We start from the raw sequence: 16,368 nt of genomic DNA, 5'->3' as shown, positions 1-16,368 counted from the left end.
GATCGCGTAAAGCCCAAACACGCACTCTGTGTTTGTAATGATTGATGTTTCCTGACTGTCATCCATCATGGTGAGTGCTGAGAGACCCCTTGCCAATTTGATGAAGGCTCCTTCAGTCAGATTCCAAATGAGACAATAGTTATAATTCTATTTACATGTAGTGGGGTGAAGCCAGACATTAAATCCCTTTTCTTGATGATTTTCCCCTCATTGTTTTCAAAAGTCCTCCCACCAAAGATCAGGAGATATGATTGACAGTTGAGGCAGTGATGTAGTCGGAGTATATCTCCACATTTGAAAGGGAAATTCTCTTCTTTTGCAGCATCATCTTTATCAGTCTTTTAAACAATATCCCCATTTTAACCTGCTGATCTAAAAGCACTCACATGGAAATGAAAATGAACCAGGCTGCCCTCCTGTACAACTTTGACCTAATGAACTTAGCCTGACCGAGCGATCGAAATAGGCAATTATAACAGACATTTCATGGTTGTTCACCTTAATTTTTGCTCCCTAATACTCTGCTTGGATAATTAGTTAACCTGTCTGAACCTGTTTTAAAGCCGTACACAGTCTTGTTGCAGTGTCAGCTTGTTTGTCCATGTGGACCTTTTTTGTGTCGCAGACAATCTGAAGTTCTTCCCAAAGTAGGTAAACAGTATTGATGCATGGAGACTGGCGAGGGAGACACAGTGGGGAGGCAGAGAGGGGGAAAGGACGATACGGAAAAGAAAGACAGAAAGAAAGACAGAGAGAGATTGACACCCGCAGAGAGCCAATAATCCTCAGGTAAAGTGGATTACTCCTGCTGCTCTCAGTCCGTCTGGGGGGGGGAAATGGATTCTGCAAGCTGCTAACATGCTGCGGGTTGGAAAGCTGCTGCCTGTGCTTGATCAGAATGCCACTGGCTTAGCTTTGGCTTCCCTCAAATCCACATTGCTCAATCCGGATCCGGCATCCACATATACACAGAGCTCTTGACTTATTCAGTAGCCTTTGTTTGTGTTTGTTCAGACTTAGTCTCGTACGTATAGAGACTCCATCAAACATTTACTGCCTATGGACTTGAAGGGTGTAAAAAGTCTGAAGCCTTAGTTTTAATTGAAACAGTGACTTGTTAGCTTCCAGACACATGATATTTATTTAAAACACAAAATCAGATTGGTAGAATTTTATCTCCAACTCTGAGACAAACTCAGATATTTGGACTGCCACCCTACAGCAGTTTGGCCTGCAGCAGTTCGATGGTTAATAGAGGAACCGTGTATTGATTACTGAAGGGTCTCCGGGGTGATTCCAGCTGGGCGCCTTTGTTGTATGTCATTACCTTCTCTTGCCTCTTGTTGCCTTTCTCTCTCTCTGTCTCTCTCTCTCTCCACCATAGCAACATGACCCGTCTGCATGTTGAGGATGTGTATGGGTCAGAGGATTTATTTGAGAAGGTTTTGACAGATGTTTCACTTCATGTTTGTGCCTCGAGTCTCTAACTTGCCTCAATCTGACCAAAGCAGCTCTCCCCACTGTACAATACATTGATTTAGTCCGTCTGTAACTCAGCCGCGCCACTCAGACAGTGTTGCGACCGCAAAACACAAAGTTGAAAGGAAGTGGCTAAATTTGTCATGTGTCGTCTAAGTACACAGACATCTGTGTGCGCAGACAGACGTGTCTATTTGTGTTTAAGCGTGCTGAGTGCAGACCTGATAACTCGGCATGTGTGTATGTGTGTCTGGTCTGTCTCCATGTTTGACTGACCTCTAACCTTTGGTCCCGGACAGTCTCATGTTTAGCGGAGGCAGTGGCTCAGTAGCGGAGGCAGTGGCTCAGTGGGTAGTGCTTCTGCTTGGGAACCGGAGGGTAGCCGGTTCGAGCCCCTGCCGAGGTGCCCCTGAGCAAGGCACCGAACCCTCAATTGCTCCCCCCTCTGCGAAGGGGGGTAATGTAATGTAAGTCGCTTTGGATAAAAGCGTCTGCCAAATGATCGTAATGTAATGTAATGTAATGTCTCATGCTGGATAAGGACACGTCCGTACAGGCTGACAGATTGTTTAGCTTACACACACACACACACACACACACTGTGAACTGGATTCTGGTGTCATTCCTCGCCTTATACCTGAACAGTGAAATACACAATCGCATTCAATCGTATTGTTTTATCCCAGCGTCTGACCACATTGTTTGTTACGTGATCCATTCTAGGAAGAGAGCAGCGTGTCAGAGGATGTGTACGGGGCTGATCCACATGATTAAATAATGAGAGATTAAATCTACAATGGCCTGCTGATGATTATGAATCATTTATATTAACTCTAAATATGCTCTCCAGTCACGGATTTCCAGAATGGTGTGGTCACCAAGCTTACTCAGAAAGGGTGATAAGGGATGACTATTGATCTGTGTCATACTTACGGTACCTGCCCTCCAATCTGCTCTTTGTTCCATTATCTCAGTCTCCATCTCTGGTTTCTGTCTCTCTTCTGCCTCTTTTTTTCTCTCTGCTTGTCTGCCTGCCTGAGCTGAAGTCTCCCATGCAGCCACACTAAAGCTTTATTTAAACATATTCAGAAGAACATTTACATTCCTGACAACCTATTTCTTTTTTTGTACCAATTATACTATAAGATACGAGACAAATAAGTCTTCAGATGACAGCGACTTCGTTTGCAATCCATTTATTTGACCGTAAAAAAGGACATTTTACAGTCGGCTGTATTATCGTTAGCTTGAGAGCTTTCAGGATTGGACTGCTTTATTGCACTGTTTTACTCCAATATCAGATGTCGGTGTAAGTGCTGGCGTGTCTGTATCGCCGATGCAATAGCAGATGAGTGACAGCTGAAATAGCGTTTAAATTCTCTTAACCTCCTCTACCCAGGCCCATATAATTGACGGATTTGGCCTTTGTAAGACATTTAATTGACAAATGATACATTGACGTAATGAGAGCCAGCAATCAGAGGCTGAATTTGTGTACTTTTCCTGCTCTCCGTGGGAGGGAGACGGCCACCAATCACCGTGTCTGTGTGTGCGTTAATGATTTAGGGTCTCTGTGGGAGGCTGAGCGGAGGACGCGGCACGTGGCAACGTGGGGTCAAGCAGTGACAGACGCAGACCAGCAGCTGTTTGGAGAAAAAGGGGAAGGAGGGCACAGAAGGGAGGAGAGGGGCGGGTTGGCGGGGGAATGAGAAGTAGTGGGTGGAGAGGAGTGGCAAGGGAGGTGGCAGATTAATGGATGGATGAGCAGAGATGGAGGAGATGGAGGAGCGCTGAGAACGAGGGGAGAGGCCAGAGAACACGATTGTAGTATTTGTATATTTGAATACGTCGTTCACATTGGTACTAAAGAATTATGTTTGTAGAAGTGTGTAGAAGTGATAACTGTTGTTTGACTTAACCTAATCATTGCTCCTCTTTACGGGGACAAAGAAACCCTAAAACAGAGCTTGTGTGATTTGATTTGTTGTGATTTCATTGATACAACTTTCATGTCATCTGCTATTGAGACCCTTTATCTTCTCTTTTTCCTCTCACCCTCTGTTCTTTGTGACAAAAACTCTTACAAAGGTAGGAATGGGCTTGGCAGAAATGGGGCAAAAGCCTGCAGAGTTTATTTCTAGTTTTGGTATTTCAGTGCAGTCTGTGAACTTTAAAAAATCTCCATCTGTAAAAATCCGACCACAGAGCGAGAGAGAGCGCAAGAGAGAGCGAGTGAAGCCTTTCAACATATAAATGGTGTTTGCATAGTAAAGGCAGCGAGAGCCACTATGACACGCTGTGACAGAGGAAGCGAGGCATCAGTGAGCCGGGATGGAGAGAAAATCGTTTGCTTGAGGAGTGTGTTCTACGAGAAAGACTGTGATTACCCTTTAATCAAACACGGAAGGGTTTTTTTTTTAAAAAGACATGCAGAGACGGAGAAGGAAATTAAAGCAGCAGATCCCTGTCTGTCTGTCCTGCTGCCTCCATTTACCGTCATTGATTGTGCAGTCAGGCCGAATGAATGCCTACCTGCTGTACTTAGATGGCCAGCGTCTGTATTGATGTGTGAAAGGAATAGAGTGCCTCAGTGTTTCAGCGTCTTCAAACTGAATATGAGCTCAGTGTGTGATTTCTTTCCTTGTGTCATTTCCCCCCCACAATATTTTTACATTTAAGTATATTGCTTACCTCTAAACCCCTAATTATACCTAAAAATGAAACCTAATGATGCACCGTTTCAGTAAAGCCGCTCTCAAACTGTCAGAAACGTTTATATTTATTTATTTATGTCTGGGATTTCTTCCAGTTTCAATCTAATGCGTTTACGTGACATTTGAAAGACGTGACTTTCTGCTTGTATGGAAACAGAATCCTTATTTTAACGTGCACATTCTTACTGAAAGTGTTTCTGTACTTTATACTGCCAATTGAAAACAAGCACTTGTGTAATCGGCATAATAACCTCTTCTCTTCTCTGACATCTTACCTAACCCTAACCCTAACCCTTACCCTAACACTTGAGTTAAATGAGCAGTGTTAGGTTAGGGTAGGAGGTGAATGGAAAGTACTCACAGTTGCAGGACTACCAGTGTGTACTGTGTGTGTTTGTGTTTGCATAATGTGGGTGAATGGGTGAGTCCTCTTTCATCCTTCTTCCACTGTCATTTTATCCAAATGTTCTCTCTGCCATCTGTACATGGTAATTCTGTCTTCTACTCCTTCTTTTTTCCTCTCTTCCTCCCCTTTTTTGCTCCTCCCTTTTTCACTCCACCCTGAGGTCTGCAGGCTGCAGGTTTCAGACTCCCGTCCCTCCCATTTCCTTTCTTTGGTGCTCCTCTTCTCCCCATCCATCCATTCTATCCCTCCCTCCCTCACCGTCCTTCTCCCCTGGGCCATGTGGACAGTTGGATGGCTTTGTGTTTGACACGTGTGTTGCCAGGAGGCAGCTCACACACACATAAAAAGACAGACACACACACACACACACACACAGACATACACCCACGCGCACACCCACACACACCTTCAGTTCCTATTGTCAGTAAAGCTGCTCAGCTGTGAGGCCTCTAGACCTAATTCTCTGTAAGGGGTGATCACAGGGCCCCCATTGTGCTGCAGATTAACTCTCTCACACACACACACACACACACACACACACACACACACACACACACACACACACACACACACACACACACGTCCTCGGACCCCAGGAGTCCCATAAGTGTGAATGTGCCTTCAGGCAGAAAATCAGGGGCCAATTTACAGCCGGGTCCAGCAGAGGAGGTTGGGGGGATGTGGTGCAAGCCGAGCGGTGCCTTCTTCTTCCTCCTCAAACTCTATTTTCCATTTCCTTTTTGGGATGATCAAGTCTGCATCCATTTGTTAGACAGACGCAGTAATTGATAGATGTTCAGGAATTTGCTTTAGAGGTTGTGTGTTCTGTCATGCTTGGACATCAATGGACATGAAGACTTGCTTCCACATGCTCAGTGGTGTCTGTGCCATGTTAAACAATGTGCACATCCCTCACTTTGTTGCCTTGTCTTGGAAAAGAGCGTCAACATAGCAACACTGAGCTCAGAGAAGCGGCCGAGGTCAACACAGGCACGTTTATCGCCCATGACTATGAAGTCATGCTCACATCATGTACACTATGCCGTCTAGAGGTGGTGGAATGAGTTACCAGACTCCATTTGTCCGTTCTGCTGAGTCCCTCGCTGTTTTCAAAAACAGCTTAAGACTTTAACACCTTCACACCTAAGGTTTTAAAGGTCATGTTGACTGTGGTTGAACTTAAAGCGCAGCGGCAGACTGGAGAATCCCGGGCCGTGCGTGTTGCTCAAACGCCAAAACTTGAATTTTGATTAAATCATCTTAAATCTACTGACAGACCCAGGTAGTGTGATAGTAAAGCCATTTCCATTACAATCACCACAGACACACACAAGCAATCAGTTTCTCCAACTGTGAAATCTGAATGGAGCTTCTCAGAGGCCCAACCATAGTGGAAACAGCCTCAGATTCTTTCCCAGATTTCTAACCTGAGCTTTGCCTCCCCCTAACACACACACACACACACACACACTACCTGTGTGTATATTATGTTAAGCCTACAGAGGCTGCTTATATTCAAAACCACTGACCTACATCGGCTGCTGCTGTCTCAAGTAACAGGGAGTCAGTTAGCAAGTCGAAGTTTGTGCTTTGCGTCTGTGTGTGTGTGTGAACCGTGTGTGTGAAAAGGTAAAAATGTCTTACCAGTACGTCGGCTTCAGTTGATCCGTGTCCAGTGTGTATTTGTACAGAGCTGCACGTTTCCTCTTTTCCAACATTCACTCTGAATAAGGTCAGTTGAGAAGCTTTAGCATGTTGTTCTAAATAATGTTGTTGGCCATTAAACCTTTTAAAACTCTCACTATTGCGTGCATGATACAGATTTCTCAAGTTATTCCAACTTCAATCACGTTAAGATGCATATATGATGTATGAAAAGTTGTGATTGACCTTCCCACTGCTGTCTGCTGTAGGTTTCACTTCAATCAATCATGTGCTGCTGTAGACATGATGTAATGACGCGGTGATGATGCATGGTGATGGTAGGGTTTGTGTGTGTGTGTATGTGTGTGTGGGGAGGGGGTGCTGCTGTGGTGCAGTTGTGTTTCCCCGGTGGTCCCGGCAGCCCAGGGAACAGGAAGTCCTGACAGGAAGTGAACTGGGCCTCAGTTGTGTGTAACTGCCTGCATTGGAGTCTCACTACTCTGTGTGTGGAGGAATTAGTGTGTGTGCTTGTGCAGACGTATGTAAACAGGACTGTGTGTGTGTGTGTGTGTGTGTGTGTGTGAGAGAGTGCACATGTGTATATGTTTGTGTGATAGATTTTTAAATGTCACACGGAGGTGAAATGTCCTGGCTGAGTACTTAAAGCTTTGAAGTTACATCAAGAAAAGAACCTTTTTCAATGTTTGTCTTCAGTCCATATGCTTATTTCTATTTCTAGATTTTCCTTCTTGCTGCGATAAAGCTGTTTTCATGCACAGAATCAACAGGATCCTGTCGTTCCCTGAGTATAAATGACATGTTGTGTGGTACGAGTGCCTGAGGGAACGCCATCACACAATCTGGGTCTGTTATTCGGCGTAAACATACTTCAGTTTCTGTTTACAAAAAAAGCGTGAGGACTATTAAATCAGTGTAATCAAAATTGCTCAGAAAGTGCGGAAATGTGCGAAGTGACTATGCGGATGGTTGATTCAACTGAGGGGGGGGAAAGCCTCAAATAGCTGAAGGCCAGTAAAGTCACTTAGTCATCTCCTCACCTGAGAGCTTTGTTATGAGGCGACATGCAGCTGTGGGCAGATAATGACATTAACGGGAACAGCAGCACGGCGGAACATTCGAGGGCTGAATGCTATGTGTTAATTGTCGGTGTGTTAAGTTGTGCGAGGGTTGCTGGAAATAGAAGCAGCTGGTCCAAAGGAGCCCTTTGTTCCTCTAACTTATCTCTGCCCACTTCTTTTGCTTTCAGTACGTTTGTAGATATTTAGTTAGTTTTCATTTTAATCAGCCATTATTCTATTGCTCGCCTGACACTTTCATCAAAGAAGTGTAGCTTTTTGCAGCTCATTAAAGCAGCAGTCTGTAAGATAGTGGATTCCTCCTTCCTCCACAGCTCCTCCCACCTGAAAACATGAGACATGATTGACAGTTGAGACAGTGATACCCCTTGTGGTACATGATGGTATTGTTTGGGCTGTAATGTTTTTTCCCCCCAAAATCTGATTCGATCAATATTGGCAAAAGATCTCTGACACATCATAGAAGTCTGATTTTTTTGACAATTGAATTTGTGTAGCTTGACAGGAAATAAAGGTAATAAAGTGTGTTAGAGTCACTAAATGGTCAGGCTTTGAAGCACTGAGCTGACCTCCATTAACATTTTAACTCTGATGGGATTGTTTGTCACAACGGCTCCCCTCACTCTAGATGTTTAAGCAAATTTACCCCGTGAACCCTCATCTACTTTAACTTAAGCAGAAATCGAAACGGTGAATATTTAAGCAATTTTGTGGAGTCATTTTCAATTTGATAAACCCCCGCATGAGTCTGTGGCACGTGTGGATTTGTGTGTGTGTGTGTAGGTGAACGAGGGGTGGTAATGTGTGTGTGTGTGTGTGGCTCTCACAGAGGGGGAGGGGGGGTTGGTTGGCTCAGTGTGAGCTCTTTGTGAGGGGGTGGGTAGGGGGGCAGGAAAGGGAGGGGGAGGTGAAGCGGGTGGTTCTCTCTCTCTCAGCTGCCTGCCGGTCTGGTTGCTGCTGGTAACTTTGCTTGATGAGATCAGAAGGGATCGGCTTTCAGTCCTTCATCTCTCCCTCTCTCTCTCTCTCTCCCCCTCTCTGTCTCTGTTTCTCCCTGTCTGTCGCTCTCCTCCCCTCTCTCTCTCTCTCTCTATCTCTCTCTCTGTCTCTCTCTCTCTCTCCCTCCCTCGCTCGATCTCTGCTGCTCCCTCAGAGGAGGAGTGGAAGTGTAACTGAAAGTGTGGCGCGGCCGAGGCGTACAGTTGTCAGAGGAGCACGTCGTGACAACACTGCCTTGGAAACGCTGAGAGTTGGAGTGTGGCGAGTGTGTTGGAGTGGTGGAGGGTGAGGAAGAAGTGATAGCCTCGGGACAGATAAAGCTCCTGGGAGGGAAAGAGGGAGGGAACAAGGGAAGGAGGTGAGCGGAGGAGGGAGCAGCAGACAGCTTTCTGTGAAAAGAGGGAGTCTGTCTTTCAGCAGGACTTGCCGGCTTCTTGTCTCCTCTCCTCTCTCTCTCTCCTGTCTGCTGCTGTTCTCTTCCCCGTACTCTGCGGCCGGCTTGGAGGAGTTCAGTTGCGTCCTGGCCACCGTCTGGATTTGAACATGGATTCAGGTTGAACAACTACAAACCCAGCAGGAGATGAGAAGAATCAGTGGAGATTGAGTGTAAGCAGCTTGTTTTGTTGTGTGTGTTTCTTGTTTGACAGTTTGTACAGCGATTCATGTGTGAGGGTTAAAGTAGGTGAAAGTACCATTAGATGTGTGTGTGTGTGTGTGTGAGAGTGTGTGTACAGCAGACAAGGCCTGCCCACACACTGCTGCCGCTGTTAACCTTTAAGGATACGCTTTCAAAATTCTGTAAACGCTATTGTCCTCTTCCAGGCAGCCTCTCCTCTTTTCCTCCGCTTTCCCCCCCCCAAGCCTCTCTTGCCCATCTTCTGTCATCTAATTCTCCTAATGGTCTGGAGGACTGAAATGGCCAGCTGGGATACCCCTGTGTGTGTGTGTGTGTGTGTGTGTGTGTGTGTGTGTGTGTGTGTGTGTGTGTGTGTGTGTGTGTGTGTGTGTGTGTGTGTGTGTGTGTGTGTGTGTGTGTGTGTGTGTGTGTGTGTGTGTGTGTGTGTGTGTGTGTGTGTGTGTGTGTGTGTGTGTGTGTGTGTGTGTCTGCCTGCTTCAGAGTGGGAGCGATACAGAGTTGAGAGTGGAGTCCCAGGATAAGCCACCCTAGGATCCCCCCCCCCCCACATATAATAATAGGATAGATCCTGCTTTCTATTTTTAAACTTGGTGGTTGTCTATACCTTACAAACACCCCTAATCTGACAGCTTGGCTCACACTGCTGCAGTAGCCCTCTCAAAGTGTTGTGTTTAGTCTATGGATGGGCGGGAGGGACTTTGTGTGGTCCATGCTGGGATAGAGAGATAGCAGCTCTCCTTTTCTGACTTTATCCCTTTGTTTTGTCAGCTGCTGACCCCTCTCTTTCTCCCTCCCTATTGTTTGTGTTATCATTCGTGCTCTTTATTTCTCTCAAATCCACAGGCTGTCTCCCCCCCTGCCTGCTTTCTCTTCCGTCCCCTTTATTTGGGACTGATTGGGCTCTCTAGGCAGTGTCTAATTGCACCTTGTTTGCTTAATTGTAGCCTGTTCTCTTTCATTTTCGGACTTTCTCTGCTTGCAGTGGTTTGTCAGATACTGTTGTGAGGAAGACAAGTGCCACAATCCTGGTGTGTGTGTGTGTCCGAGTGTATGTGTGTGTTCATGCCACCGAACTGTGTTTACTTCTTTCATCTAGAAGCATTCTCAACATAGCTCAGGTAATGAATTCACTTGGGTTCAGTAGATGATGTTAGTGGCCCAGTTGCTATTTCAGAGAACATTCTATCATCCCAAGGAAACAGCATTTCTGGGGTTAAGGCTGACTGGTGTGGGTGTGAAAGATTTCATCACTTTCTTGTGCAAGCGGGATCGGATGTTAGATGAGTGAGGCAGTGGCAGTGTGTCATACTCAGACGCAGACTTTGATTCAGTTTCATTACTGGTGGGGTTATGAATCTGCCATCTGAATCTACTGCCACTGCTGGAGCTTAATAGATGGAACCACCAAGGTCCTCCCTCAGAGTGTGTGTGTGTGTGTGTGTGTGTGTGTGTGTGTGTGTGTGTGTGTGTGTGTGTGTGTGTGTGTGTGTGTGTGTGTGTGTGTGTGTGTGTGTGTGTGTGTGTGTGTGTGTGTGTGTGTGTGTGTGTGTGTGTGTGTGTGTGTGTGTGTGTGTGTGTGTGTGTGTGAGAGAGAGAGAGATTAATGGGTTTTTGCGTAGGTGTCGGTAAGGGAGTACTCGATCACTGTAGCGCTAATGGTCTTCCCTTAAGGCACCATAGACTTAAAGGTGTCACAGCAGGCACGAGAAATATAATGATGACGACAAAGGGGTAGACTTTTGCAAGTGTTCATACGTCTCAATATTTCACTCTTCTAAATACGCTCAATTCTGTTTTGTTGAAGCTGAAAGATTTGCTTGATGAGCTATTTGCTAGCTTTCTCTGGCACTTTGGAATTCCTAATTCTCTGTGCTCCAGCAGCCCCCAATGATTCATCTGGGACGAAGGTGAAGTCAATGAATGTGTAGTCTCCATAGCATGTGGTGCCAACGCCCATTTCCATTTACCTGCCAGGCCTGAGCTTTATTAGGAGGGCATAATGCATGAGAGCTCAATGCTATCTCACCAGATCATATGCCTCTCCATGTAGATACCCTTACAAAGAAAAAGTGTCCCCAGCACATGGATGAGAGCTCTAAGCTTTGAGCTCCATTGGGAGGGTGGAATGGTTTTAATGTGTTAAATTGTGATAAAAAGTCAGGCAGTCTGTCACCAATTCTGAACCACCAATTCAGAACCAGATCAGCTACATACCGGACAAATGTCGCAATCCAAACAATACTCAAATTCTTAAAAAAGAAAGAGAAGTAGACATCTGGTCTTGTGTCATACTAACTGACTAATCACATCTTTCTTTTCGGAATAAATGTGGGGCACTTTTCTTCAGATCGTACTTTCTGTACAGTCGCCCCAACCAACCAGTAGTTGTCACTGGTGTAAGGATGAGAATCCACTTCTTGTTGCCTCAAACCAGCCAACAGAGCTACAGAAATTGTGTTCAAGGGGACACATGACCAAGATGGAGGGATTGCTGCTGGGGTTTGAAACGATGGTCTCAACCTAGATTTAGTGGTGAGCAAGCAAAGGTTCACCTCTGAGGCCATTTGTAAGCTTCACCTCCTTGATCAGCGGTTATATAAGTGTTGTAATTGAAGAGAACAAATGGAGTCAGAATGGAATTTCCATTTCAAGAGAAGAGCAAATTAGGAGGATGAGTTGCAGAAAAGGTGAGAGCGGCAATATGATTAGTTAGGGAGACTTAAGGCGACAACAACGTATATTTAATGGTCATTATTCTCAAATGTAAATAATACTGTATCTTATGTATGTGTGTGTTCTTAGCAGTGTACAGTTGTGTGTGTATTTGCCGGTGTGCAGTGTTTCGCGGGCTGTGCTTTGCCTGTATGCTGAGCTCGCATTGATTCCTGCATGGTAGACGCTGGGGCATTTGGTGGTGCCTGAGATAATTTGTACCAATTGACAGTGTGTCAGCTCTGCGGTAGTCCACATGGATTTTCTCGTACAGTAAGGCAGTGAGCGAGGGAGGGAGCGAGCTGCGGACAGAGAGAGACAAAGACAGATGTATGGATGGAATAGGAAAACTGAAGGAGAACGTGCGGAAAAAGAAGGAGAGAGGAAAAAATAGAAAGTAGATGAAACAAGCTGTGAGTATTTTATGGTCTACAAAGGAATTCAAGGATAAAAGCCTACAGATATCTCCTCCACATATCTCCTCCACATATCTACGTCTGCCTATTACATAGAGAAAGTTACGTGAGGCGCCAATTCTTCTCACCGGCTGTATTTTGACATTCCGTTGTGAGCCAGACGGCAAAGTTTATGTCTAGTCCTGCCATCTCCATCCACAGAGGTATTCCCTCAGTAGGAATGAATCTCAGCAATGTGGAGTCCACGGTACTCTGTGTAACCAAGTGGCTGTATTTGACGGCATGAAGAAGAGATGTTATACAGATTGTGTGCCCAAGTATGTGTGTGTTTGTGGTTCTATGCCAGCACTGGTTTCATTATGTTGAAAAGCCCAAAATGTCCCTATAGGAGTAGAAAGTGGAAGAATTACAATCAGAATAAAGGGAAATTGTAGGATAACGTCCTAAGAAGATCCCTGATGTTTAGGTTTAAAGACGCGTAGCCCAGATGATTCCCTCTCTCTCTCTCTCTCTAGCCACGACCTCTAACACCTCCTGGGGATCCCAAGGGTTTCCCAGGTCAGATAGGCTGTACTGTATGTAATCCATACTGCCTTTTCTGAGTCTGGCCCCTGGTCTATACCTCCAGTTGAATGTGCCTGGAGTTTCTGCCTAATGAGGTGTTCAGTCTCCCTTTAGTGTTTGTCTTCTATAATATAGCCTTAATTGGAGTCTAATCGGATGTTAGTAAATATTTGGGGTGATTTTGGACTTGCTAAGCCACGCCCTCTTTTGACTGCTCAAATCAAATCGCACATAAATATCCCATTAGTGTCCATGTATGTTACACTGGCCAGCAAAAGGCTTTCCCTGCTGTTGTGCTGTGTCTTTAAGATATTTAAGGTAGCTTCAAAATCAGTAATTCTGTCTTTTGGCTGATGGAAGTGAAGTAAAAAAAGCTATATACTATTACTTACCTCTTGTGGGTGTATGTTGGTTTCCATTGCATTTATTAAAGTAAGACACTTAGGATCCAAAGTGAACCCTGGACAGATGCCAGATGTGCCTAATCTGTTTCCTCTTTAGCAGCCCCCACTGCAGTGGCAGGTGATATAATTACTCTATTTTGGCTATTTGCCTGTTTTCTAACACAAGTTTACTTTTGTTATTAAATTCTGCTGATCTGCTTGAGTGAGATCATTTTAATTGTTAAGCTTGAAAGAATGAGCAAATCATTTTTCAATGAGCAAACTAACTGATTCTAGATATGAATCATCTGTCAGATTAAACTTTCTATCAGGTTTTCCACAGCAAGTGAGCCCAATCTTAATGTTTCAGCCTGATGGCAATCTGTAGCTCAGACTCATTCAGTTTCCTATGAAAAATGAATCAGATGCAGCATTAATTTGGCAGAAAGCTGTTCAATTAGTGCTCATGGGATAAATGATTGTTGTCTGCAGCTCATGACACCGTCATCAGCCACCTTGTTCTCTGTCAGGGTTTGTTTTGTTTTTGTCACATTCTTCCATACACACTATCATATACAAAGATCTCAAATTAATGAAACACCCGCTCTGTGAAGACAAACACACCTGCATCTTTTTCCATTTCTTCCTCTCTCTCTTTTCTTTTCCTTTCTTATGTAGATATTTCTTTCATTTTGTGTGTAACTGTAGATCAGCAGCAACAACAATAACAATACTACAAATAATAATTGCAAATCATAACCTGTCTCTCTGCTCTGTTGTTTCCATGTCTTACCACAGACCACAAACACATACACACGCACAGCTTTTTTGCATGTCTGTGTGTGTGTGTGTTTGTGTGAGACATCAAAGCCTGTCTGCCTAGTTGGAACTTGTTGGTCAGATTCAAATGAAACACAGTCTGCTGGGGAGACACACACTCTCACGCAGTCTGACTCTGTGTCTTTTTCTGTGCGAACATCCACACTTGGAGCTTGTTAGTACTGCAGCAGAAGAAGCTGGATGGAGGCAGGCACACACAGCAGGTGTACCCTGCCGTTTGTTTCCCGACAGCTTTTTACCTTTTTTCTTTTTTTTCCTTTTCTTTGAGAGGACTGTAATGTAACTTGTCAGTTCTCGTTTACCTCTGTGTTGCTTGCACCCAAGCAACCCACCACACACACACACGCCTTTGGATTTTTCTCTGTGAGTCACTGCTGTCATCCACATACAGGAAAGGAAAGATGAAGGGAACAGAAGTAAGTGCAGCCTCGCCTAAATGAGAGAGAGAGAGAGAGAGAAAGAGAGAGAGAGAGAGAGAGAGAGAGAGAGAGAGAGAGAGAGAGAGAGAGCAGATGGCAGAAGCATGTTGTATCTTTTCACAGCAGCAAACACTGAGCCAGCCCACCAGCCCCAGGAGAGGTTACCATGCAACTGTGACCATGACGACACACGGTCAGAGGTCAAGTGCCCCCTTGATGACAGCCCCTAATGCCAGATTGTCATTTGCATGCTGTGCCAGACTGGGCCCGCAGAGAGAGAGACACACACACACACATGCATACACATAGCGAGAGTTAGTACAGTGCTAAATAGTGTTGTCTCTGGCTGAAGGTAGGGAGCGATGACTCTGGAATCTTCCATGCGGCGTTCAGCCTTTACCCACCTGCCAACCGTGATGACACACACTGTTGCAGCTGTGTGTGTGTGTGTGTGTGTGTGTGTGTGTGTGTGTGTGTGTGTGTGTGTGTGTGTGTGTGTGTGTGTGTGTGTGTGTGTGTGTGTGTGTGTGTGTGTGTGTGTGTGTGTGTGTGTGTGTGTCCGACCACTGAACCCTCTCATGCGGAGGAGTGAACTGTGTGGTGGCACACATCGTCTGCCAGCTGCCATGACCTCATTCAAATTGAGAGAGAAAGAGCAAGAGAATGGGGAAAATCAAGGCAAACGGGCAAAATGAGGCAGAGGTGTGTGTTTATATGTGAATCCCCCCCTTCCCCTAACACACACACACTGACCTGACCTCACTCGGTGTTGTGGTTGCGGGCTGCTTCTTTGTAACTTTTGGTATAAATCAGGATTACTGAACAAGTTTTGAGGTTCATTTTACGTCACTGTCCACAGAACAGAGACTTCTTTGATCAATAATAGATAAATGGGGGGTTTTCAGTATTTCCGAATAAATGCTTTCAACTGATTTTTAAGATTAGATTGAGATAACAACGTGGCTAAAAAGTTTTCAACAGTAACCTGAGTCCTTCATACTTTTAAGGTCAAGATCAATTGAAACGCTGTCCATGCTGTCCATGAGTTCACGTTGAGCTGTGAAACACTCGCCACAACTGTCACCGCCCAATGTACACATACGGTTAAAGTCAATGTCTGCGTTGCGGTTTGAGGCTGGTGAGGTAAAGCAGCATAGAGATGAGACATGCAGACAGACTTCCCTGTCTGCCTGAGGTGTTGCTGAGTATTTTACTGTGAAGCAGGAAGCAGCAGCTGCAATTCCCGCTAGAGATCACGACGTCACTTTGACCGCAGGGGAAGTGTATGCGTGTGTGTTAGATCATCTCTATAGAAGTGCTGCACTCTCAACTAAGGTCTTTCAAGCCAAACACTGAAATAACAAACAGTAGAACAAAAGTAAACAAAACCTACTTCTAAAAAAAAACTAACTACACAATCTCATCTTATCTCATTTATTGTTATTAATATTTTTTATTTATTATGCTATAATCGGAGATCGTGTGTGTATGTGTGTGTATATACATCAATACAACTAGTACCATACCTCTAATCCTCCAAACGTTCCAGAAACATTGTTTAGGGATCTTGCATTTGAGTACTTCTCATTTCATTGACATTCAATTTGGAGTTTTATTTTTTATTTGCATTTCCAAACGATGGTAGTGAGAGACATGAATGGAACCATACCTCTCCATAATGACATTGATGAGAGCTGTTAATGACATCGTGAATGATGTCAGAGTTAACACACACAGTACATGGAGAACATCTCTAACATGGACAACAAGCTCCATTCCTTCCCAAGATGAACCATCTGCATCATGCCGAAGAAGAAGCGACCGCCATTGCCGGCAAGCCGCAATGCAAAGTGACTTTGAGATTAACTAACTGAGATTGGCTTCAACACCCTAAAAGTCAGGCAAAGATTATGTAATGTTATTGCTACTTCATGTACAACACGAGGCTGGAGTCAGGGGTGATCGGTAGGGCTGAGATGAAGGGGGAGATATATCAGGTTGAAGAGGTTACAGGAGGGTAGAAGGTATAAAAGATAAAAACGACCAAAGGGTTGTACT

General features: G+C 44.8%; 1 protein-coding gene across 2 annotated transcripts in view; it reads left to right on the top strand.

Annotated features, from left to right (window-relative positions):
- The window catches only part of LOC142994345 (SPRY domain-containing SOCS box protein 4-like), a 59,060-nt gene that overhangs the window by 11,634 nt on the left and 31,058 nt on the right, over window positions 1-16,368 (top strand). The window contains exon 1 of one of the 2 annotated variants that reach the window (XM_076145131.1): window positions 8,297-8,945. The exons of the other annotated variant lie outside the window; for it this stretch is intronic. The gene's annotated coding sequence lies outside the window, so the exon portion shown is untranslated. Of the gene's footprint in view, window positions 1-8,296; window positions 8,946-16,368 lie in introns of those variants that run through there. 2 annotated transcript variants of the gene reach the window in all.

The sequence above is a fragment of the Genypterus blacodes genome, unplaced genomic scaffold, assembly GCF_046128005.1.
Source record: "Genypterus blacodes isolate CSIRO-AG114 ecotype Tasmania unplaced genomic scaffold, CSIRO-AGI_Gbla_v1 ptg000029l_1, whole genome shotgun sequence".
Classification (NCBI taxonomy): Eukaryota; Metazoa; Chordata; class Actinopteri; order Ophidiiformes; family Ophidiidae; genus Genypterus; species Genypterus blacodes.
The sequence above is the reverse complement of the archived record's forward strand: the minus strand, read 5'-3'. Positions and strand labels throughout refer to the sequence as shown.